Below are 26,060 nucleotides of genomic sequence, written 5' to 3'. Positions count from 1 at the left end.
AAAGCTAAAATACCAAAATGAAACGATGTTTCTTAAGCATATGGATATTTAGATTCCAAACATAAGGAGAAGTTATAACTGTTTCTACATCATGTTGTCAATGCACAATTTACATGTTTGACCTTGCAGTAAACTACCCGTTTTTTCCACTTATGCATGCGTACACAAACAGGCAACCATGCTGTGGATCATTACAAGTCACAGTGACCCGCCAAGCATCAGATTCAATAGAAGCTAACTTCAAGCATGTTGGACTTTTTTGCTTATGCAGGGTCATCCCCAATCTTTTTGCCTCCTGCCTCCTATTTTTTTCTGACCTGTTACTGTTGGCTTTTGAACTCTGAGCACTTTACCACTGCTAACCAGTGCTAAAGTGCATATGCTCTCTGTGTAAATTGTATTGTTGATTGGTTTATCCATGATTGGCATATTTGAGTTACTAGTAAGTCCCTAGTAAAGTGCACTAGAGGTGCCAGGGCCTGTAAATCAAATGCTACTAGTGGGCCTGCAGCACTGGTTGTGCCACCCATATAAGCAGCTCTGTAATCATGTCTCAGACCTGCCACTGCAGTGTGTGCAGTTTTAACTGTAAATTCGACTTGGCAAGTGTACCCACTTGCCAGGCCTAAATCTTCCCTTTTCTTACATGTAAGGCACCCCTAAGGTAGGCCCTAGGTAGCCCCAAGGGCAGGGTGCAGTGTATGGTTAAGGTAGGACATATAGTGATGTGTCTTATATGTCCTGACAGTGAAATATTGCTAAATTCGTTTTTCACTGTTGCAAGGCCTGTCCCTCTCATAGGTTAACATGGGGGCTACCTTTAAATCTGATTAAAGTGTAGATTCCCTTTGGGAGCGGATGGACATGTGGAGTTTGGGGTCTCTGAGCTTACAATTTAAAAATACATCTTTCAGTAAAGTTGATTTTAAGATTGCGTGTTTGAAAATGCCACTTTTAGAAAGTGAGCATTTTCTTGCTTATACCATTTCTGTGACTCTGCCTGTTTGTGGATTCCGTGTCTGGGCCAGTTTGACAGTTGGGCTGTTTGCACCTCACACTAGACAGTGACACAAAGGGAGGTGGGGTGTAGTCTGCATTTCCTGATGAGCCATCTGTGCTAGGAGGGAAGGGAGGAGTGGTCTCTTACACCTGAAAGGGCTGTGCCTGTCCTCACACAATGCAGTCTCCAACCCCCTGGTGAGTGTCTGGGGCCTAGCCCGAGCAAAGCAGGATTTCACATTCAAAAGAGACTTTACTTTGAAGCAGGCCAACCTCAAAGGAGAAATTGGGTATTAGAAGGGCACCCAAAACCACAGACTTTAGAACACTTCTGGAAACCAAGAGGAACCTCTGCCTGGAGAAGAGCTGAAGAGCTCAGGAAGAAGATCTGCCCTGCCTGTGACTGTGCTTTATGGAGCTATCCTGCAGTTTCTGCTTCTGCCAGAGTAAGAGGGCAAAGACTGGACTTTGTGTGCCTTCCATCTTGAGAAGACCTCTCCAAGGGCTTGATTTAGAGCTTGCCTCGTTGTTTGAAGTCTAAGGGACAGCAAAGACTTCTCTCTGCCAGCACCTGCAGTCTCTGGAGAGACTCCTACTCTGCCCTGTGGTACCCATCCAGTTCCTGGGACCCTGCAAAGAGAAGCTGACAGCCTAAAGAAAAGGAAATCCGCGCACAGAGTGCCATGCGGGGAAAAGATCGACCCGACTCCGATCTGCGGCTGAAGAAATGACACGTCGCCGGCTCCACAGCTGAAAATCGACGCTCGCCGGAAACGCGACCGAAGAATCGACGCACAGAGCAGGAGAAACGACGTGCAGCATCGCTGACAGAGGCTGGGAGATCGCAACCTGCGCTGCGGGATTTGCGGATCATCGTGCAGCTGGATTTCCGACTCAAGTACTGCTGGGCGTGTAAAAACAACACAAGGCCTGCCCGGACCCGAGAGTGCTGACCGGATCCGCGCATCGCTCTCCTGCGGAGAGAAGAAACGACGCGCCACGACCCGGCGAAAGGAGAAACAACGCAAGGTCTCACGCATGAGTGGAATCAACGCATCGCAAGCCCCTTTTTGACGCGCACTCACCCGTGCGGGGTTATTTTTGACGCACCCAAAGTACTTTTTCACGCCAACAGTGTTAGTGTGTGTTTAAAACTACTTAAAGACTCTTTTTGCATTTTCATTAATAACTTGACTTGTGTATTGTGGAATTTTGTTGTTTTGGTCTTGTTTTGTTTAGATAAATATTTCCTATTTTTCTAAACCTGTGTTGTGTCATTTTGTAGTGTTTTTATTGAGTTACTGTGTGTGTTGGTACAAATACTTTACACCTAGCACTCTGAAGTTAAGCCTACTGCTCTGCCAAGCTACCAAGGGGGTAAGCAGGGGTTAGCTCAGGGTGATTCTCTTTTACCCTGACTAGAGTGAGGGTCCTTGCTTGAACAGGGGGTAACCTATCAACCAAAGACCCCATTTCTAACAAAGCAGAACAGGTACTGCTTTCCCCACATGCACCCTTTCCTCTATTCATTTCGTAGGGCCCTCTTCCCCACAGTATGAGCTGAGAGTGTGCACAGAGTGTGCAACTAGACTATGTCTCGCACCCTATTTTCACAAAGAATTACAGGGAACCTTCAGATTCTATCCACGGCTGGCAGCTAGTGTTCACAGAAAGCTTGAGTTACCTGTCTGAACTGCGTTAGCAAAGAAGGGTAAGGCCATCGCTTTTGTCTGAGCATGGTCTCGAGTGATGAATACTGCTGGAGTGTGACTGAATGTCCACCTGTAGAGGAATGTCTACTGATCTGCAGGCTGCTTCCTGAGAGAGAAACCTGTTGCTAGGCTGCCAGTAGGTGATCCCAGCGGGACTGTAGTTCTGCTGGAGGGGTAAGTAACTAGGGGCAAGAAAGAGGATCCATGCTCCAAGAGATCACTCCTGGTGAACTGACAGGACGCTTGGAGGCCCAAGGGCTGGTAGACGGCCTAGGACCTATGGGCTAGTGGGTGATCTAGCACAAGGGCCGAGCCCCTGACAGAATGGTTATCTGGCATCATCAAAATCCCAGTGTCATGAATCAAGCAAATAGAACATGAACACAGGAGCGCGTCCCAAACCCCCTCACCATTATAACAAAAGAGCACAGAGCAAATGCACCTGGAACTTTATGCTGTATGGAAGAGAGGGGATAGAGAGAAGACAGACACACATAGTTGGATAGGCTTCCAATACACTGTAACGTCTCATAGGAAACAGCTCAGGCCAAAGAGGGAGGTCTCAGCAGCAGGGTAACCAAGCTGAATAGAGGAAACAGCTAAAGCACTGACTGAGATAAAATTTCGGACTCTGCTTATGTTGAATGTGAAAAACTCCCCTGACCTTTGTTAGTGCCTAGTCTCAGCTGCCAGTGGCCTGATCTTTATACTCTCCATTGTAACATGTGGCAAAAGAGTCTATGGCTTCCCCATCTAGTTTCTTCTTTCTCTGCACTGAGGCCTGGGTGTCAGGAATCTCCAGAAAGGACCATACTATGTCCAGCAAAAACAAAAATGTGGGAGTCATTGGAGCTGAAAAAGAGACCGTAGGTGAGAAGATAAGAGTAGCAGTATTGGGCATATGTGTAACGGGTCACTGTATACTTGAGCTATCAACCGTAGTGGGTTTGTTCAGGCCTGCATGAGGCTCTGCTCCACTGTTCAGAAGAGGGTAATGCTCCAGATGAAGGGCCGTCCTAAGACTTAGACGGGTGCAGGACATCTGCCAAAAACTGGCAGATGTCTTAACCACTGTATTAAAGTGCATTGAAGTCAATGGCTGCCTAAATATGACAGATAGAAACCTAACACTTTTTGGCAGATGACCTGCCTGCCAACCTCTAAATAGGGCCCTAACTCACATAGCCACGTTCCCAAGTAGGGATTCTTGAAATGCCTTATTTTTAAAGGCCTTGATGGTCAGACTGGTAAAGACCCTCATGCCACCTCACATAACGCTACTCCTCCCAGGTGCTACTGAAGCTGCTATCTATAAGGAAGGGGGGATACGTGGCCCAGTTATCAGAGGGAGAGGAGAGTGTCTCAGTCCAAGACCAATGAAGATTAAGAACAGTAAAATTCCTCAGATTGTGAGGGTGTCACGAGGATCAGAATGAATGACGATTGATGTACAAGTTACTTACCTTCGGAAACGATATATCTGGTAGAGACATATTCTAGTTGCAGATTCCTTATCTTAGAATTTTCCCCCAGGTGTCAGACTGAATCTGGAGACTTTTTCTTCGAGCAATACCCTTGGGCGTCAGTAGGTGGCGTTGTCCGACTCCGCGGGCGTCGTAGTCACTGTGATGACGTCAGGAGTAGTACATAGACGCCGCCTCAGTGCAGTGACATCAGTTTCTTTTCATTACTTTCCACGACAAAGCGCAGTGCTGCGAAAAACACTGAAATTGGTGCGCAAGAGCTAAGGCCTTGAATGGGGAAGCCCTATCCCTAAAAAACAGTTCGCAAGCAGGGAGGATGGGTGGGTCGGTAAGGAATCTGCAACTAGAATATGCCTCTACTAGATATATCGTTACCGAAGGTAAGTAACTTGTACATCTGATAGAGACTTCTAGTTGCAGATTCCTTACCTTAGAATAGATACCCAAGCAATGCCATCCTCAGAGGTGGGCTGCAAACCAGGATCATACTAGGAAGTCCTGTAGGACCGAATAACCAAAGTAGCCGTCCCTACGGACCTGACTGTCCAGGCAGTAGCGTTTAGTAAACGAGTGCAGGGATGCCCACATTGCTGCTTGGTAGATATCCAGGACAGGAACTCCGCATTCCAACACTATGAAAGCAGCAGTTGTTCTGGTGGAATGAGCACCCAAGCCTTCAGGGGGTTGCTTCTTGGCCAAAGCGTAGCACATTTTGATGCAAATAAGTACACATCGTGAGATGGTACGTTTTTGCACTGTCTTCCCTTTTTTTGCACCTACATATCCAACAAAGAGTTGATCGTCCACCAGGAAATCTTTAGTACGATTGCGATAGAATACCAAGGCTCTGTTTGGATCAGAGAGGAGTCTCTCCTATTCATGAGAAGGATGTGGAGGTGTGAAAAAAGTAGGCAAAGTGATGGACTGGCCTACATGAAAAGGTGTAATGACTTTAGAAAGGAAGGAAGCCTTAGTGCATGACACCACTTTGTCAGGGTGCACAGATAAAAATGGGGGCATAGAAGATAGAGCCTTAAGCTCACTCACTCTGCGAGCAGAAGTGATGCAACAAGAAAAACAGTTTTGAAAGTAAGGAGCAATAAGGGAAAATTGTGCATCACCTCAAAGGGAGTACACATTAAGTAAGTGAGGATCCACTGAGGCATGTTAAACAGAGTGGGAGAAAACAAATGGGTGAGGCCCTTAAGGAATCTACTAACAATAGGAGACTTAAAGAGGGAAGGAAGATCAGGCAACCTAGGAAAGGCTGAGATAGCTGATAAATAGCCCTTAAGTGTGTCCAAAACAAAGCCCTGCTGGGCCAAAGATAGAATGAACAAAAGAACCTCAGAAAGAGGAGCAGAGAGGGAATCAACAGATTTGTTGGTACACCATGCCACAAATTTATGCCAACAACAGGTGTATACCGTTTTGGTGGAGGGACGTCTGGCTGCCAAGATTACATCACAGACGGGTGGAAGGTCAAAAGCCGTCAACTGCCGCTGCTCAATCTCCACGCATGAAGGCATAGATTGGACAAGTTTGGGTGAAGAACCGTCCCCTGCTGCTGCAAGAGAAGATCCTACGAAGGGGCAGTCTGAGTTAAGGATCGGTGGCCATGCTCAATATCTCTGGATCTCATACTCTCCGTGCTCAATCTGGAGCCACCAAGATTACTTGGGCCCGGTTCTTGATCTTCTTGAGAACTCTGGACCGAAGTGGTATAGTCGGAAAGGAGGCCAGAGTGCCACTCGAGACAAAAAGCGTCTCCAAGCGAGTGCAGCCACTGAAACTCCAATGCGCAAAACAGCTGACACTGTGCTCTCTCTGCAGAGGCGAACAGATCTAACCAAGGCTCTCCCCACTGCTGAAAGAGACCTTGCGCCACCTACAGATACAGACACCATTTGTGATTGGCTATGCATCAACGGCGAGTTTGTCTGCTCTGGAGTTCAGAGAGCTCGCCAGATGTTGAACCACCAGGGTGATGCCCGATGTGCCAGCCATGTCCAGAGGCGCAGCGACTCCTGACATAGGACCCTACATCGCCCTGTTTGTTGCAGTACCACATGGCGGTAGTGTTGTCCGTGAACACCTGCACTACTTTCCCTTTGAGAGAGGGAAGAAATGCTTTCAATGCAAGCTTGATAGTCCGGAGCTCCAGAAGATTGATATGGAGCCCAGACTCCGCCGGAGACCAGAGGCCTCTGATCTCCACCTCTCCATGTGGCCGCCCCATCCCAGAAGTGACGCGTCCGTCTCTATGGATAGATCTGGTTGGGGAAGGGAGAGGTGTCTGGCGTTGACCCAATGCGGATTCGAAAGCCAGCACTGCAGGTTTTTCGCAGTCCCCTCTGAGATCTGGACCATGTCGGAGAGATTTCCTTGATGCTGCACCCACTGTAACTTTAAGTCCCACTGCAGAGTCCGCATATGCCATCTGGTCATTGTCACTAGCAGAATACAGGAGGCCATGAGGCCCAGCCGCCTCAGAGTCAGTCTCACCGAAACCCAAGATAGAGGCTGAAGAATCAGAATCATAGCCCGAATAGCTTGGACTCGCTTTTTGGGAGGATAGGCCTGAAACTGTGCTATGTCCAGAACAGCTCAGATGAAAGGGAGCATCTGAGAGTGAGTCATGTGTGACTTCGGCACATTTAAAGTGAACCACAGCGTGTGCAGGAGATTCGCCATAGTCTGAAGGTGGGTGATGACTTTCTGGGGCAAGTCCGCCTTCAACAGCCAGTCGTCGAGGTAGGGTAAGACTGAAGCCCCCAACCTGCACAGATGAGCTGCAACCACCTGCATCACTTTCCTGAGGAGCGCTAGTAAAGCTGAAGGGGAGCACAGTAAATTGAAAGTGCTCGTGACCTACCACAAATTGTAGGTAACGTCTGTGAGCAGGCAGGATGGGGATGTGGAAATAAGCGTCCTGCAAGTCCATCGCTACTATCCAGTCTCCTGGGTCCAAGGCAGACAGGACTTGAGCCAGGGTGAGAATCTTGAATTTCTCCTTCTTGAGGAAGAGACTGAGGTTCCGAAGGTCTAGGAAAGGACGTAAGCCCTTGTCTTTTTTGGGCACCAGAAAGTAGCTGGAATAACAACCACAACCTACTTCTGGAGCAGGTACCCTCTCTGTGGCTCCCTTGGCCAAGAGAGCTGCGACTTCATGGCGGAGACGTGCCAAATGATCCTCCAGTATACGGCTGAATGATTGATGCATGGCTGGTGGGGCAGATTCGAAGGGGAGGGAGTAGCCCCTTTGAACGATCTGCAAAACTCACCTGTCCATAGTGATGGATTCCCAGAGGGGCAGGTGATGGTGAACCCTGCCGCCAACTGGACCAGAGTGAGGGGACAGACTAGGAAGGATTAAAGGCTGCAGCAGGGGCAGGGGTGGACTGGGTAGACCTCTGGTTTCCTGTCCCACGACCACGTGGACTCCACATCCGCGCCACGCAGCGGCATGGGTGGCACGGTGGCTGGGAACCCTTTCCATGGCCATGAAAGGGGCGAAAGTAAGACTGTTTGGGACGAGGGGCAGTAGAAAGGCCAAGGAACTGAGCCGTAGCTCAGGAGTCCTTGAACCTCTCTAGAGCAGAGTCCGCCTTGTCTCCAAAGAGATGGGAGCCATCAAAGGGCATGTCCATAAGAATCTGTTGGACACCGCCTGAGAATCCAGATTTATGTAACCAGGCATGGCGCCTCAAGGCCACCATCGTTGCAACCGATCTACCTAGAGAGTCGGTTGTGTCCAGACCACATCTGATAATGAACTTTACCGCGTCTCTCCCATCCGTGACAGCTTGGGAGACGATAGCACGGGCCTCCTCTGGTATCTGCAGCAAAACTAGTGTGACCGTATCTCACAGAAAGTGAGAATAATGGCCTAAAAGGCATGTGGTGTTCACTGACTGCACACGAGACTGGAGGAAAAAAACATCTTCCCAAATTGTTCCAGCCTTTTTGATTCCCTAAATGCACCCTAGGTGCAGAAGGGAATGTGCCGGAGGATGCCTGGATGACAAGGCTCTCAGGCGTGGGGTGTTGGGACAGGACTTTAGGGTCATTCAGGGTGGGCCCATGGCAGCGTGCGATAGTCCTGTTCACAGTAGCCCCTGTGTTTGGTCCAGACCAAGTACCCAAAAGGACATCGGTGACGGCTTAATTGAATGGAAGAAGAGGCTCAGATGTGGAAGCCAACGGTTGAAGCACCTCCATCAGGGGATTAGACCTGACCAGTAGGCAGCTCAAGGCCGAGAACCTCAGCCACCCTACTGACTCCGCCATAGCCACGGTAGGAGTAAACAGCATGCCAGCATCTGGAGAGGTATCCAGACCACTGGCCTCGCCCAACTCCTGTGCCCAGTCCAAGTTAGGGTCATCCTGGTATTAATAAGGGTCCAATCCTTCCCCGAATTTTAACCCATAGGAATAAGGGTAAAAATCAAACCTGGGGTGAATAGGCCCCATCAAAGAAGGAGGCGGCCGACGCCAGTCTGACTCAGAGTCGTCGGGGATCAGGATCGGGTTGCCATTGATGATGGGCACCACTGACATCGGGAGCGTCAACAATCAAACCGGCGCTGGGGAAGGTCTCGCTGGTACGACCGGCGCCGTGTGGATCCGGGAACGGATCCGGAGGGGACTTCAGTGGCCTGAGCCACCGGAGCGGAACCCGAAGGCCCCCCTACTGAACCTCTTGGGCCCGAAGGCACCGTAGCGGGGTCAACCTGCCCAAAAATTAGGCTCATGGCCTCATAAAACTCCCTTAATTGGGCAGGGGTTGCCCCAGCTCCTGGAAACTAAGGGAGGCAAAGAGTGGGCGCAGAAGCAGGCTTCAAAGACAGAGGCCTTGAGCATTGACGCTCCTCCTGCGTCGCATCAGCTGGGCGATGGGGTGAAGTCGAAGGGTGACGGGATTTCTTCGACTTCTTCTTACCCTGACCTGAAGAAGACGAGTGGTGGTGGCCCCCCGACTGGTCTCGAGACCTTCACCTCGAGCAACACCGGGACCTATGCGGAGTTGAGCGCCGGGCCACCATAAGCTTGAGGGACCACTCCTTCACTGTCTTCGGGTGCATGGCCCAGCACTCGAAACACGACTTTGGGTCGTTGTCGCGCTCCAGGCACCACAAACAGACCCAATGCGGATCCGTCACCGACATCATGCGGTGACAGTCCTCGCACGTTTTGAAGCCAGTCTTCGGGGACATCCCTCAACGCACCAAAAACTCACCCAAAGACGACAAACTAGTTGAAGTCGGTAAAAAATTGATCAAGGTAGTCTCTTCGGATCAGTGCGTGGCGCGGAAAGAAAAGAGCTGACATCACTGCGCTGAGGCGGTGTCTATGTACTACTCCTAATGTCATTACAATGCCAACGACGCCCTCGGAGTCGACTGAGGCCACTTACCGATGCACAAAGGTATTGCTCGAAGAAAAAATCTCTGGATCCAGTCTGACGCCTGGGGGAAAATTCTAAGGTGAGGAATCTGCAACTAGAAGTCTCAATCAGATATTTGTGTTCTCAATTCATCAGAGATGCATTTCTCTTAAAGCAACCTGGCATCGCTGCTGTGCTCTGGTTTCTATTGTGCATAGTTTTGGATCACCTTTTCTTATAGTCAGTAAAACGGACTACGGGCCAAAGCTGCATAAGGGAACTCAAACCATCCAGAGAATGGCACCCAGTTGGTTGTGTGTCTCTTTATTACGGGGAGGTGACTGGTATATACCAAAAGGGTTCTTGGAAACAAAGAGGTTAAAGCACCGACAAGTCATGAGTAATACATACACAAGTGGGAGATCTTGGATTGTGTAATACCAAGTGCTCACTAAAACAGAGTGTGAGCTCGCACCCAAACAGGGCAGCGGCCTAGACCAACATTCTGCCTGTGCAGGTCAGTGTTCAGAATAAGTATAAGAAAACAGCTACAAAAAAATGATGGCTTAACACTTAATACCCAAATATATTTGTGGGCAGCAATAGGTCTTCTGACTTTCAATAGGTCTGATTACATTTTATTTGCAAATAATGTGTTGTGCAAGTTTGTAAAAATGTAGTATTAAAAAGAAGTTACAAGTCATAAACTGAAAACATACATACATGCATACATACATATGATTAATGTTTAATCAGCTCTTGTGGCCTTTAAGCCATTTCATAGATTGTTTTTCCACAATGGTATGTGGTTCATAAAGAGGGTAATGTGTATATATGTACTGCGGATCCATCGAAAATGGTAAAAAAGTCTCTTTCAGTGCTGGTCACAATACTCAGAATTGAGGATGATAGTGAAAAAGTGAGAGACAATACATTTGTACCAAAGTAACCCCTACTATGAGCATGATGTATTTTCTCCTGATATCAGAGGTAACACCAGTGGCAACAAGATGGTGGATAAAGTGTTTTTGTTGGTCACTTTAAAGATGCAAAGGGAGGAAACAGATAACCGGTCGAAGCACAGACTGTTACAGGTGATGGACACAGGAGAGAAAAAGATCTGAGTCTGAATGAGGTACAGGGATGGAAGACATTGTTGGGCTTGGAAACTAAGAAGAGCCATGTGTGAAGGCAGAATGTCTGGGAAAGTCGGGGACAGAGAACACCAAGGCTTGGACCTAGCTGTAAGGACCACTTGGACACCATTATTCAGTCTGCTTGGCGAGGCAGAGGTGCACCCAAGAAGGTTACATAAGTTACCAGAGGATCTTTCCAAGAGAAGAAGAGTAAGTAGGGAGGGAGGCCCAGGGGCAGCCTGTTGCAGTGGCCAGCGATGGAAAGAGTTTAGGTACAGTTGGTAAGAAGTGAAAGTCTTAGTCTTGCATTGTTCCTCTTTAGGTATTTGATGGCCACCTGGTGCTGGCTGGTAAAAAAAGGAGTCAGAAGCATCAGTCTGGAAAGTTATGTGAAGACGTGAGCGATACATATATACAGAAGGACATATCTGCATGCTTTGGAAAGGCTGGGGAGCGGCTACTTGATTTTAAGACATCAGAAAAGTGGCATTGCCTGTGGTATGGACTTATTTTCAAAGGCTAAGGCTATTAAAGCAAAGTCACAAATGGAGAACAGGCTGCATGCTTCTCAGCTGTAAATCATGCCCCCGCCCCATTTAGCATTTAAAAAGATTACGTGAATGAGGAGATGTGGCTGGAGTTTGAAGTCCAGCAACACAGTTACTCTAGTCTGTTTCACCCAGGTAGGGTTTCTAATTTATCAATGCACCAATCCACATCTACTAAATCCAGGGAGGGGTTAATGGCCAAACTTCTTGAGGGACTATTGGTGAGACCCATTCTTTTCTGCGGTCAGCTTTAAAGGTTGCAACTTATAATTTCAACAGTAGGCGTTCTTTCAATTACTGATACTGCCGAACTAGAACATAACTAACTACACATAACTAGGCATAAAACATGTCTAAGACAAAAAGGACTAGTACAAGGCATCAACTTTTAACTTTCCATGTTGCAAAAATATCTCCGTGTCCTTTAAACCAAACAGGCTCGAGCTACATCGAGCATTATTACTGGTGCCCATTGAGTGTGGAAATATTATACTCACAGGTCTCCCTAAGAAACGTATAAGCAGGTTTTAGGGGGCGCAACATCAGTCAGCTTTTGCCACAGTCTCAGGGAACTAGACAATGTGAGCCGACAATTAAACTCAACATGTTAAGCATAATTTATAAAGTATACTTTACAAAAGGTCAGGGGTACTTACAAAAACGGACCCTTCTATGTATTCCTACCACAGATCTTGGATCTGCTGATTAAATCCTGATCTAAAACAAGTTTCAGACATGGGAAAGAAGGAAGACCAACCCCCTCTGGCGGTACTAGGATCTAAACTTTGGGACACTCTAATCCGTGGCCTGCGACTCAAAAAGGGTCAGATCAGAATACCATAGATGAATCAATCGGACTGGACTCTAACTGCCCATCTTAATCTCAATTTAACATAATGTTGTAGTGCTCTGAAGTAATTGTAGGTGACCACGTGGCGCTTTATAAAATTCGGCAAATAAATACATTACAATAAAATAATATAGTCTCCTAAAAACTAGTAATGGCAAGAGCAGTTGGGGCAGAGCAGAAATACATCTGCTCCTGCAAGGGTCCCTGTACCCCTTCCACTCCAGACGAATACGGGCTGCACGCATAAACACCACAACAATTCGTTGCACCTCTCCCGCCGCTGGCCCCACACAGCAGTGGAGAAAAAAACAAAACAAAACAAAAGCAAAGGGCCAAACACGCGCCTCTTTCCTACGCAGTGCTAACCTTTCTAAAGTGACAGCGGAAGGACACGCTTCAAGAGAGGGCACAGCGGCCCCTAACCATTCCTGACAGGTGGCTTTCAACATGAATCTGGGTCCAATGTTTTCTTATAACATACACCTGTGCCCTGCTGCCCTTTACAGAAAACTGTCAAATTAACAAGTTCGAACTTTAGAGCCAGACAGTAAATTCAATTTGTTGCAGGAGATTTGATATTTGTTCCTAGGATTCGAAATGTATAAGTAAAGAAGGGAGCGCGTTACCTCCTTTCACCACGTTTCATATTTGCCCTTGCTTACCCTGATCTGAAAGTTTACATTTCAAACATCATCACCTTGAGAGAACAGGGACATAAAACAGACACGTGTTGCACACCAACACAAACTCTCCTCTTTTTGCATGCTAAAAACATATAACAAGGGGAAAGTGCGTAAAAACTGTGCTGGACGTCAGGATTAATAGCCAGCTCTTGACAGCATTAATCATAGTTTCATATGGCTTTAAAATATAGTATCTGTAAACGAATCGAGATTGCAGCAAACTTAATATTACACCTTACCCACCTTTCAAAGCGCTCCCAATTTTTAGGTCTGGCTTGACAGAGCAGCTCTTTGAGAACCTATTTTTACCAACTTTAAAACCAAGGGATATTTCTCTCTCATCTCGTGCTGTTGGATCTTTGGTGTATCATGCCGCAACCTATGGAGTGCTGCCATGCATGAGGGATTTTACCACCTCAAAAGTACTCCAATTAACAAACATTAAATTCAGTATCTTATAAATGCATAGCATGCAGAAACGAACAGGTTACTTACCACCTGTAACATCTTATCTGGTAGAGACTCTATCAAGCCGCACATTCCTTACCTTAGACTAGAGCATGGGTACTCACAAACTTTTTCTCGGGGGCCAAAATTGCAGTATGGTTTGCGACCGAGGGCCGCACTGAAGTGACAGGGGGGGGGGGGGGGGGGGAGGGCTTAGAAGGGGCGGGTCTTAGAGGGGGAACAACCACCCCGCCCCCTTTTTCAAAACAATGCTAAACAATGCTGTATTTTGAATCCAGGTATAACTACCCCTACCCCAGTAACACACACTGCTCCATCTGCACACAGCGCCATCTGCTCTCACCCCTACCCCAGTAGCACACACAGCGCCATCTGCACACAGCGCCATCTGCTCCCACCCCTACCCCAGTAACACACACTGCGCCATCTGCACACAGCGCCATCTGCTCCCACCCCTACCCCAGTAACAGCGCCATCTGCTCCCACCCCTACCCCAGTAACACACACTGCGCCATCTGCACACAGCGCCATCTGCTCTCACCCCTACCCCAGTAACACACACACAGCGCGCACACACACAGCGCCATCTGCTCTCACCCCTACCCCAGTAACACACGCACACACATAGTGCAATCTACTCTCACGCCTACCCCAGTAACACACACTACATTAAAAACAAATAAATAAATAGGAAGGAAGCCACTGTTGCACATGCTCCCGTGGCCCTCTTCTATGTTTACATATTGCGGCCTGGCATCTTGGTGAATTGACGTCCATGCAGTTAATTCAGCAATACCATGCCAGTACAGTGATAGCGCAAAACGACAGCCAATTAATCTAACACAGGTTTGTTACAGGAAGTAAGTGGGCCCTGACGGTATTAAAACTTGTGACCCGTAGGTTGCCCAGAGATCGCTGCAGCCGGTGCTCAAGGTACTGAATAAGTAATAATATGTCCAAATTTAGGAGCATTTAAGCATCGCTGTGTGAAACCTTTCAGCACCACACTAACAGGCCAAAATAGCGGAGCATTATTTAAATAGAGTCGTGTATTCATTATGCCACTGGCCATGCCAAAAAACGTCAGTTAGGCGCTATTACACAAAGACATCCCAACACTGCCATTCAGAAGATTTGCATAGAGATAAACCCGGGCAGTATACATTTCAATACAAGCACAACTGTCAACAAGTAAGCACGTGAAATGTGCGATTTCACGGGTGTTAGTTTCATTTTGGGTCTGGGATTTCGGACAAGGACAAGTCACATTATTTCCGTAGATCCAGCTTTGCACTGTGACGCCCTATTATGACACATCCCTCCCACCCCTGTCCCTGCCCCCCATACACACACACACACCGCATATAGTACTTAGTTTGAGGCTGGTGATCGTCGAAAATCATTTCACACTGGAGAGCTGATCGGGTTGAAATTTGCTCAGCTTTGTGCCCACAAGCATCCCTTAGCGTTGCACACGGCAAATAGTGCGTAAATGTGGGTATTATGTGTTTTCACCGAATGTGCACATAGTCACTATTTTTGTTTTTCTGCTGCTAAGTGTATCCAACATGTAATACCCTGTGTTCATACCTGTCGACCACCTTTCGTGGTTAATATGATGTATTTAATTGTTTTGCAGCGTCTCGCGGGCCGCCAAGCTAGGTCCGTGGGGCCGCTGGCGGCCCGCGGGCCGTACTTTGAGTACCGTTGGACTAGAGTATTCCCTAGGCGTCAGACTGGATCTGGAAGGTTTTTTAGCACTACCCCTGCGTATCTGTAGGTGGCGCCATTCAGCTTCACGTCAGCCATGTCAGAAATGACGTGGGAAGTACCTATATAAGCACCACCCTGGCGTGCTGACGTCAGTTACTTTCGCAACTTTCCATGCCTTGAGTGAGAACTGACCACTGTGTTGTGAGAAAGTAGCCTCTTTCTAGCCTTGTTACCCCCCACTTTTGGCCTGTTTGTGAGTGTATGTCAGGGTGTTTTCACTGTCTCACTGGGATCCTGCCAGCCAGGGCCCAGTGCTCATAGTGGAAACCCTATGTTTTCAGTATGTTTGTTATGTGTCACTGGGACCCTGCTAGTCAGGACCCCAGTGCTCATAAGGTTGTCACCTATAGGTATGTGTTCCCTGTGTGATGCCTAACTGTCTCACTGAGGCTCTGCTAACCAGAACCTCAGTGGTTATGCTCTCTCTTTACAAATTGTCACTAACAGGCTAGTGACCAATTTTACCAATTTACATTGGCATACTGGAACACCCTTATAATTCCCTAGTATATGGTACTGAGGTACCCAGGGTATTAGGATTCCAGGACATCCCTATGGGCTGCAGCATTTCTTTTGCCACCCATAGGGAGCTCTGACAATTCTTACACAGGCCTGCCACTGCAGCCTGAGTGAAATAACGTCCACGTTATTTCACAGCCATTTACCACTGCACTTAAGTAACTTATAAGTCACCTATATGTCTAAACTTTACCTGGTAAAGGTTGGGTGCTAAGTTACTTAGTGTGTGGGTACCCTGGCACTAGCCAAGGTGCCCCCACATTGTTCAGGGCAAATTCCCCGGACTTTGTGAGTGCGGGGACACCATTACACGCGTGCACTATACATAGGTCACTACCTATGTATAGCTTCACAATGGTAACTCCGAATATGGCCATGTAACATGTCTAAGATCATGGAATTGCCCCCCCAATGCCATCCTGGTATTGGGGAGACAATCCCATGATTCCCCGGGTCTCTAGCACAGACCCGGGTACTGCCAAACTACCTTTCCTGGGGTTTCACTGCAGCTGCTGCTGCTGCCAACCCCTCAGACAGGTGTCTGCCCTCCTGGGGTCCAGCCAGGCTTGGCCCAGGAAGGCAGAACAAAGGACTTCCTCAGAGAGAGGGTGTTACACCATCTCCTTTTGGAAAAAGGTGTTAGGGCTGGGGAGGAGTAGCCTCCCCCAGCCTCTTGAAATGCTTTCATGGGCACAGATGGCGGCCATTTCTGCATAAGCCAGTCTACACCGGTTCAGGGATCCCCCAGCCCTGCTCTGGCGCGAAACTGGACAAAGGAAAGGGGAGTGACCACTCCCCTGACCTGCACCTCCCCTGGGAGGTGCCCAGAGCCCCTCCAGTGTGCTCCAGACCTCTGCCATCTTGGAAACAGAGGTGCTGCTGGCACACTGGACTGCTTGTTTGCGGTCTTTCTGGAAGAGTGCACAGGAGCCGGAGCAGCTGCAAAACACGCGGTTCCCAGCAATGCAGTCTAGCGTGGGGAGGCAAGGACTTACCTCCACCAAACTTGGACTGAAGAGTCACTGGACTGTGGGAGTCACTTGGACAGAGTTGCTGAGTTCAAGGGACCTCGCTCGTCGTGCTGAGAGGAGACCCAGAGGACCGGTGAAGCAGTTCTTTGGTGCCTGCGGTTGCAGGGGGAAGATTCTGTCGACCCACAGGAGATTTCTTCGGAGCTTCTAGTGCAGAGAGGAGGCAGACTACGCCCACAGCATGCACCACCAGGAAAACAGTCGAGAAGGCGGCAGGATCAGCGTTACAAGGTTGCAGTAGTCGTCTTTGCTACTTTGTTGCAGTTTTGCAGGCGGTCAGCAGTTGATTCCTTGGCAGAAGGTGAAGAGAGAGATGCAGAGGAACTCTGATGAGCTCTTGCATTCGTTATCTGAAGAATTCCCCAAAGCAGAGACCTTAAATAGCCAGAAAAGGAGGTTTGGCTACTTAGGAGAGAGGATAGGCTAGCAACACCTGGAGGAGCCTATCAGAAGGAGTCTCTGACGTCACCTGCTGGCCCTGGCCACTCAGAGCAGTCCAGTGTGCCAGCAGCACCTCTGTTTCCAAGTTGGCAGAGGTCTGGAGCACACTGGAGGAGCTCTGGGCTCTGAAATACTAAGGCCCTGAGAAGGGTGTCCCTTACAAGGGCCGGCAAGGAATCTGTGGCTAGATAGTGTCTCTACCAGATAAGACGTTACAGAAAGTAAGTAACCTTTTCTTCTGATAGAGACTTCTAGCCACAGATTCCTTACCTTAGAATAGGTACACAAGCAATACCTCCCCGGGGTGGGTCTGTGAAGCCAGTTTAAACCAGAAAGTCTTGCTGGACCAAAAGGGCAAAGTGCCAGTCGCAACAGTCTTGACTGTCCAGACAGTAGTGTTTGGTAAATGTGTGCAAGGATGCCCACATTGCAGCCTGACCGATGTCCAACACAGGGACTCCATGGGCTAACACAGTGGTTGCAGCTTTGTCTCTGGTTGAATGACCATGCAAGTCCTCACAGGGTTGCTTCTTGGCCAATGCCAATGAACTATCCATCTTGTGACGGTGTGCTTCTGCACAGGCTTCCTTTTCTTGGTTCTTAAGTACCCCACGAAGAGTTGATCATCCACCCAGAACTCTTTTTGCAATCAAGGTAGAACAACATCGCTCTTTTTGGGTCCAGACAGTGGAGTCTCTCCTCTTCTTTGGAGGAGTGAGGTGGAGCAAAAAAGGTAGGCATGGTGATGTTCTGGCCTACATGGAAAGTTACAGCCTTCAAACAAAGGAATAACTGGAGGACCAGGGTGCCTGGATAGAAGGCGGCTGGTGCGCTGAGAGTGCCTGCAATTCACTTGACCCTCCTGGCCGATGTAATGGCCACTAAAGAGGCACTTTTAGTAGTCAATAGTCGAAGGGGGCAAAGGGTCCACAATCCCATCCCAACTTGTCTGTTGCAGTACCACATGGCGGTGGTGTTGTCCATGAACAGCTCCACCAGCCTTCCCCTGATCAACAGAAGAAAGGCTTTCAATGCCAAGCAAATCACCTAAAGCTCCAACAGGTTGATGTGGAGCCCTGGTTCCACCGGAGACCAGAGTCCTCTGATCTCCATCTCTCCCAAATGGCTGTCCTATCACACAAGTGACACATCCATCACTACAGTCAGCTCTAGTAGGGGGAAGGAGAAGGATCTGTCACTAACCAAATTACGGTTCGTCAGTCACCACTGCAGATTATACGCAGTTCCCTCTGAGAGCAAGACCACGTCGGAGAGATTCCCCTGATGCTGTGCACACTGGGATTTCAGGTCCCACTCCACAGCCCGCATATGCCAACTGGCATGGGTTACAAGCAGGATACAGGAGGCCATGAGTCCCAACAACCTCAGGGTCATTCTCACCAAAATGCAGAATAGAGGTTGAAACATCAGTATCGTAGCCTGAATATCCTGGACTCACCGCTTGGAAGGGTTGACCTGAAACTGCACTGTGTCCAGATCAGCTCAGTTCATGGGAGCGTCTGAGAGGAAGTCAGGTGTGACTCTGGAATGTTGTGAGTGAACATCAGTGAGTGCAGAAGGTTTGCTGTAGTCTGGAGGTGGGAGACGACTGCCTGGGGCGAGCCCGTCTTTAACAGCCTATTTTTGAGGTAGGGAAAGACTGGAACCCTTGACCTCTGCAGATGAGCTGCAACCACCACCAACACTTTTGTGAACACCTGGGGGCTCTGGTAAGGTTGAAGGGGAGCATGGCAAACTGAAAGTGCTCTTGGCCCACTGTGAACTGTAGGTAACGTCTGAGGGCAGGGATGTGCAAATATGTGCCTTGCAAGTCCAATGTTACCATCCAGTCTTCTGAAGCCAGGACAGATGGAACTTGTTCAATTGTGAGCATTTTAAATTTCATCTTTTTCAGGAAGGGATTGAGAAGGTGCTAGTCTAGGACAGGACGAAGGCCTCCGTCCCTCTTGGGCACCAGAAATTAACGGGAATAACAACCGTGACCTATTTTTGGTGCTGGCACCTCTCTATGGCTCCCTTGGATGAGACAGCCAGCACATCCTGATGGAGCAAGGAGAGGTGGTCCTCCATCAGCTGGTCATAAGTGGGTGGCATGTGTGGAGAGGCAGTCAAAAAGGGGAGAGAGTAGCCCCTTTGGATGATCTGCAAAACCCAACTCTCTGATGTTACAGACCGCCAGTGGTGTAGGTGATGGCACATCCTTCCCCCTCACTGGATGCCCATTATGGTCAGAGGGCAAACTAAAAGGGTTTTGAAGCTGCGGCTGCCGAGAGGTGCTGAACTGGCCTGACCACTGTCTACCTGTCCCATTGTGGTCCATGGGACCAGTGTCCTCGGTAATGAAAAGGCTGGGAAGCCTGTTGGGCGTGATGGCTGGGACGGTATGGAGATGAATGTAGGCCCCTTCTGTGGCCACAAAAGGGGCAGAAGGAGGACTTGCCAAGCCAAAGCTCAAGAACCTGGCTGTTTCTCTGCTGTCCTTAAAGTGCTCCAGCACTGAGTCTGCCTTCTCTCCGAATAGCTAAGAGACATTGAAGCGCATGTCCATAAGCGAGGCTTGGACATATCCTAATAAGCCAGTGATTCTCAGCCAGGCGTGATGCAGCAAGGACACCAACAATGAAGTTGCTCTACCCAGCAAGTTAAGTCATGTCCAGTCCACATCGTGTGGGGTACTTTGCTGCGTCTCTCCCGTTAGCAATAGCTTAAGAGAGTATGGCCTGGGCCTCCTTCAAGACCATAGACAGCACTTGCGCAACCGAGTCCCAGATCATATGGGAATATTTTCCCCCCAAAAAAAACAGTAGTCTCCAACCACAGTGGAAGGCTAGCAGAAGAGAACATTCCCTTGCCAAAGGTATCCAGCTTTTTGGATTTCCTATCCAGTGGACAAGTAGAGAAAGTACCAGGGTTAACTCTAGAGGTGGAGGCTTGGACCACCAAGCCCACCAGGGAGGGACGTTAGTGGCAGGCAACTCCAGAATGGACCACACTATCTCCTGCACAAACCAAAAGGTGTCCTATGCACAGAAGCCCCTGCTCAGGGCTTGGACCAGGTCCAGAGTAGGACGTTGGTAAGGTCTTCAATAAATGGGAGTAAAGTTTTGAATGTAGTGACTTGTACAGAAGCCCCTGTGCAGGGCTTGGACCTGGCCTCAAGTAGGACATTGGTAATGGCTTCATTAAATGTGAGTGAAGATTAGGAAGGGGTGACTCCCGGCTGAATCACCTCTGTCAGGATGTACGTCTTGACTGCCACTGAGGGTAGCTGAAGCTCCAAGATCTCAGCTGTCGTACGCACCACCATAGCGAAATAGGCTCCCTCCTCTGTAGTCAAAGTAGGAGAAAAGACCAAGCCAGTGTCAGGTGAGGTGTCTTACCCACTGGCCTCTGCCAGTTTCCCATACTAGTTGTCTCAGGTATGCTGGTAACGACGAGGGTCCTCAGACCCCTTCCATTTGTGTTCCTCTCCAGGCCTGTCAAAGGCCAAAGGCGCTGGCTCCGAGCTGCAGAGCATGGTCCTGGTCGGCGCCAGAACCAGCGTTGGATGACGCCCGTCCGGCTCCGAGTCAGAGTCGGTAATGATGATGGGAATGGCGGGGACATTGGCATTGGAGCGGGCAGCGAGGAAGATCTCATTCTCTCAGGAGGCTCCACTCCAGATCCAACAGGGAATCCATGGGGCCTGACTGGCACCATGGGTAAACCGCCATCGGGGATGCATTTGGGGCCCCTCCCAAGCCAGTGGGGCTCAAAGACGCTCCAGAGTGGCTGGGCTGCCCAACTATGAGGTGCAGGGCTAGTGGGGCCCAAAGGTGCTCCGGAGGGGCTGGTCTGCCCAAATATTAGGTGCAGGGTATCACAGAATTCTTTAAGCTGGGCGAGGGTCCCTCTGGCTCCAGGAAAGTCAATTAAGCGCAGAGTGGACCTTGACTCAGGCTCCTCTGCAGCGTGAGGCCTGGAGTGCTGTTGCTTCTGCACCTCTACTGAAGTCTTCAAAGGGTGTGGCAAAATAGAAGACCTCTTCAACATCTTGGGTGTGTGGGACTTACCCAACAACTTTGAGTGAGATGGCAATAGTGTTGTGCGCCTCCATGAACTGTCCCTGAACCTTCAATGCACCCGGGATCTTGACTGTCGTGGGGTTGTCTTACACCAGGCAGCGAGGAGCTTGAGGGATCGCTCCATCAGCGCCTTCGGGTGCATGGAACAACAGTCCTCGTAGGTCTTAGAGTTGTGGTCCCTCTTAAAGCACCACAAACAAAGCAAGTGGGGTCTGACATCTGCTTGTGATACGCACCACAAGGTGTGAAACCAGATGGTTTCTTTGGGGACTTCCTGTCACACCAGGAGAGAAAATGCCTCAAAAAAAGGGTTTGACAAAAGTCAAGAAAAAAGCCAGTAAAAACGGGTAGCTCTTCACGGATCAGTGCTATCTGGCACAGAAGGGAAATAAATGACATAGGTGTGCTGGGGTGTCACTTATATAGGCACTGTGCATGTCATTTCCTACACAAAAGATGCTGACGTGGAGCCGAACAGCATCACCTAAAAACATGCAGGGGTACTGCTCAAAAACTTCAGCATTCAGTCTGATGTCTGTGAAATATTCTAAGGTAAGGTATATGTGGCTAGAAGTCTCTATCAGATTGTTAGAAATTGGGTCTTTGGTTGGCAGTCAGGTTACCCCTTGTCCAAGCAAGGACCCTCATTCTAGTTAGGGTAAAGGAGAATCACTCTCAGTTAAACCCTGCTCCCCCCCTTGGTAGCTTAGCACGAGCAGGCAGGCTTAACTTCAGAAGCAATGTGTAAAGTATTTGTACCAACACACACAGTAATTCAGTGAAAACACTACAAAATGACAACACAGGTTTAGAAAGATAGAGGATATTTATCTAAACAAAACAAGACCAAAACTACAACAATCCAACATACACAAGTCAAGTTATGAATTTTCAAAGAATAAGAGTCTTAAATCCTTTAGAAAACAGTGAGAATGTTGTTAGCGTCTAAAAATACCTGGGTAGCGTCAAAATAACACCGCACGGGTGAGTGTAGGTTGGAAAAGGCCAGCAATGCATCAGTTTCTCACTCGCAAGCGAGACCGTGCATCGTTGCTCCTCCGGTCGCGTCGGCGTGCATCGTTTCTCCACTCCCGCAAAACAGCGATGCGTAGATCCGGACTGGCACCTCAAGTCCGGGCAGGCTTTGCGTTGTTTTTTCTGCACCAAACGATGTTGCGTTGAAAATTCGGTCGCATAACAAAACTGCGCTGTGTGGGGTTTGTGTCGTTATCAGCCTCCGTTAGCGGGTGTTGCGCGTCGTTTCTCCAGCCGTGTTGCGTCAATCTTCCAGCCGCGATGCAGGTGGAACCTTGATTTCAGTTGCGAAGACAGTGGCCTGTCGTTTATCAGCCGCGCCACGGAAGGTGCATCGAAAAAGTCCCTGCACAGTGGTCTGCGTGTGGATTTTCAGTCTTTGTCTGCCAGCTTCACCTTTCAAGGGCCTAGGAACTGGAAAGGGCACCACTTGGCAGGGCAGGAGTCTCAGCAGAGAGTCAAGGATGCTAGCAGGGGAAGTCTTTGATGGCCCTGAGACTTCAACAACAGGAGGCAAGCTCAGTTCAAGCCCTTGTAGATTCTTCACAAGCAGGAATGCACAACAAAGTCCAGTCTTTGTCCCCTTTCACAGGCAGAAACAGCAACTGTAGGATAGCTCCACAAAGCACTTGCAGGCAGTGCTGCACTTCTCAGCTCTTCTCCTTGGCAGAGGTTCCTCTTGAATCCAGAAGTGATCTCATTTTCAGGGGTTTTGGGGGCTCTTCTTATACCCCTTTCTGCCTTTGAAGTAGGCCTATTTCAAAGAGAAGTCTCTGTTGTTTCCAAGATCCTGCATTATCCAGGCCAGGCCCCAGATACACACCAGGGGGTTGGAGACTGCATTGTGTGAGGGCAGGCACAACCCTTTCAGGTGTAAGTGACCACTCCTCCCCCTCCCTCCTAGCACAGATGGCTTATCAGGATATGCAGGCTACACCTCAGCTCCCTTTGTGTTACAGTCTAGAGAGAGGTGCAAACAGCCCAACTGTCAAACTGACCCCGACAGGGAATCCACAAACAAGCAGAGTCACAGAATGGTTTAAGAAAGAAAATGCCTACTTTCTAAAAGTGACATTTTTAAACACACAATCTAAAAACCAACTTCACTAAAAGATGTTTTTTTTAAATTGTGAGTTCAGAGACCCAAAACTCCACATGTCTATCTGCACCCAAAGGGAATCTGAGTCTTAACAATATTTAAAGGCAGCTCCCATGTTAACCTATGAGAGAGAGCGAGAGAGAGAGAGGCCTTGCAACAGTGAAAGCCAAAGTTGACAGTATTTCACTGTTAGGACATGTAAACCGCATAAGTACATGTCCCACCTTTTACATACACTGCACCATGCCCATGGGGCTACCTAGGGCCTATCTTAGGGGTGCCTTACATGTACAAAAAGGAAAGGTTTAGGCCTGGGAAGTGGGTACACTGGCCAAGTCGAATTGGCAGTTAAAACTGCACTCACAGACACTGCAGTGGCAGGCCTGAGACATGTTTACAGAGCTACTAATGTGGGTGGCACAACCAGTGCTGCAGCCCCACTAGTAGCATTTGAATTACAGGCCTTGGGCACCTCTAGTGCACTGTACTAGGGACTTACTAGTAAATCAAATATTTCAATCATAGATAAGCCAATTACAAACACATTTTACATAGGAGCACTAGCACTTTAGCACTGGATAGCAGTGGTAAAGTGCCCAGAGTTGCAAAAACAGAGTTCAGCATACATCAACAACCTGGGAAACAGAGGCAACAAGTTAGGGGAGACCACGACAAGGATGCCAAGTCTAACACAGATAGATCGTTTTTGCTTTGTTTTCACACTGTTGCAACTTTTTATTGTTTTACTTATGGCTCAAAATGCAAGTCAAACCCACTGACTTTGCCACTGTTGGTGAGAATAATGGCACAGGAAGACTGAGTACTTTTGTCTCAGATCACATTTCTTTGGTTAAGTGGAGAAACGGGTGCTACGGTTCTATACCAGACAAGTTTAATGAACAGGCCACATACACTCAAATCATGTTTTTAATTTTTTATTAAATGTTTTTGTATATCTCTAATGCTCTGGTGACTCAGAAAACAAGGCTCATATTTCAGACACAAAAGCCTTCAACCACCATCTAATTTTAAATACATTTGACCACTGCAATGGCCTCCTCTTTGAGCTTCCCAGTATATGTTCAACCATCCCAAACACTTCCCCAATTATGGGCACAAACACAAGTGCAACACTTTAATCAGCAGTCCCTGAATAAAACAGAGACGCTCAGGAAAAACATCAATAGCACCAAACAACCAATATCCTTCCCAGCCCTCATTGTGACATCCTGAAAAGAGACTATTCTAAAATGCCTACACACTATGACCTAACAGAAACCCATGCCTTCCTCAAAGCCACCACATCGATTGATGACACGTTTCACTCCTTAAGCATGGAACACCTCAGGAGAAACACAGAATCTACTATACATTTAATCAATGCATTCCCGACACAGGGCATATTCCCTAGGACTCGTCCATTATCTAGAAAGCTAATTTTCACTCTCATGACCTTACCAACTACTGGCCAACTAGGGGGAAATCACACATTAACCCTTCCCCATAAGGATCGAGAAGGCAGTAACCACCCAATATCAAATCAGAATGAATGACAAATCGCCCCTTCAACTAGTACCAGTCAAGCTTCAGACTCTGTTGTAGCAGCGTCAGCAACTATTAAAGTTGGAAATAATAATGTCCAAAATGCAGCAGTGGCAACCACTGATCTATGGTGTACCTTGTGAAATTAAGAGCCTTCAAGAGAACATCCTGTCGACTTGCAGGCAATTCATCGATTCGCACACCAGGGCTTGTCTTAATTCCTTACCACTCAGCATCAACGTGTTCAGCAATATCCATTTAAACTGAAGTGAAAACCTTCAACCTCAGGATGCTGCTCAAGGTCCCACTCTCTCTAAATTGAGTCTTAGTTCTCCTGAGTTCCATCGGTAACCATTGAATCAGGATCCATTATTATGCCAACAACACCCAACTATCTAAATGTATCTTCAAGCAATCACAGATTTACTCAAAATCCCATCACTCCTGGATGCCCAGTGCCTCCCTTAAATAGAACCTCACCTTTACCGTATTTCCTTAGATGAAGCTGCACCTTCAAACTAAAATTTCTAGGGTTCATCTCTGGCATCAGTCTCACCTACAACAACCACATTGCCAAAAAAGACAGAAACAGAGTCATACCAGTTCCAGTTACTAATCAAAACATGCCTCCTCGCTGTCGAGCTGACAGCATTAGAGAGTACAATCCAAGCCTTCATCCTGTCCCATGTTATCAGCAACACTGTACTTCTTAGTGGCATCTCTGACAAACGCTAGATCTAATAACAAGTGCCCTGTCTGCCACTGCCTGACTCAAAGGGGAAAGGGTTTAAGAAACACATCCACATCACATTGAGCCCGGAGTTATTTCCAGAGCAAACCCTACATTTCACATCATCTTCAAAACCTGCTGCATTTTTGTCACACCTCTGCACAGGATGCATCTTATATTCCTCCCAACTTTCTCATCTTGAAACTGCTTGCTAACTTGCTACACTGTGTGTTGGAGTATGACAGGATCTCTCATTCCATTATGCCCAATGCCGCTGAGAGCGCTGTGGTTTGGAGTCACACGTCTGTTTTGGAGTGGAGCAGATTAGTGTGGGGCTGATTGTTTGAAATTGAGTACAGCCGACTGGAGTATGGCAGGTTGTTTTGGATTGGAGTGGGGCAGATTGTTTTGGTTTGGAGTTGGGCAGATTGCTTTGGATTGGAGTGGGGCACATTGGAGAGGAGCAGGTTGTTTTAGATTGGAGTGGGGCAGATTGTTTTGGATTAGCACGGGCAGATTGTTTGGGATTGTGGTGGGGC

General features: G+C 48.3%; 1 protein-coding gene and 1 long non-coding RNA gene across 6 annotated transcripts in view; one reads left to right on the top strand and one right to left on the bottom strand.

Moving 5' to 3' along the window:
* The window catches only part of BRIP1 (BRCA1 interacting DNA helicase 1), a 967,251-nt gene that overhangs the window by 37,327 nt on the left and 903,864 nt on the right, over positions 1-26,060 (bottom strand). The window lies entirely within an intron of this gene.
* Positions 1-26,060, top strand: part of LOC138285916 (uncharacterized) — a 117,186-nt gene that overhangs the window by 28,389 nt on the left and 62,737 nt on the right. The window lies entirely within an intron of this gene.

This window comes from Pleurodeles waltl, chromosome 3_1 (genome assembly GCF_031143425.1).
Source record: "Pleurodeles waltl isolate 20211129_DDA chromosome 3_1, aPleWal1.hap1.20221129, whole genome shotgun sequence".
Taxonomy (NCBI): Eukaryota; Metazoa; Chordata; class Amphibia; order Caudata; family Salamandridae; genus Pleurodeles; species Pleurodeles waltl.
The sequence above is the reverse complement of the archived record's forward strand: the minus strand, read 5'-3'. Positions and strand labels throughout refer to the sequence as shown.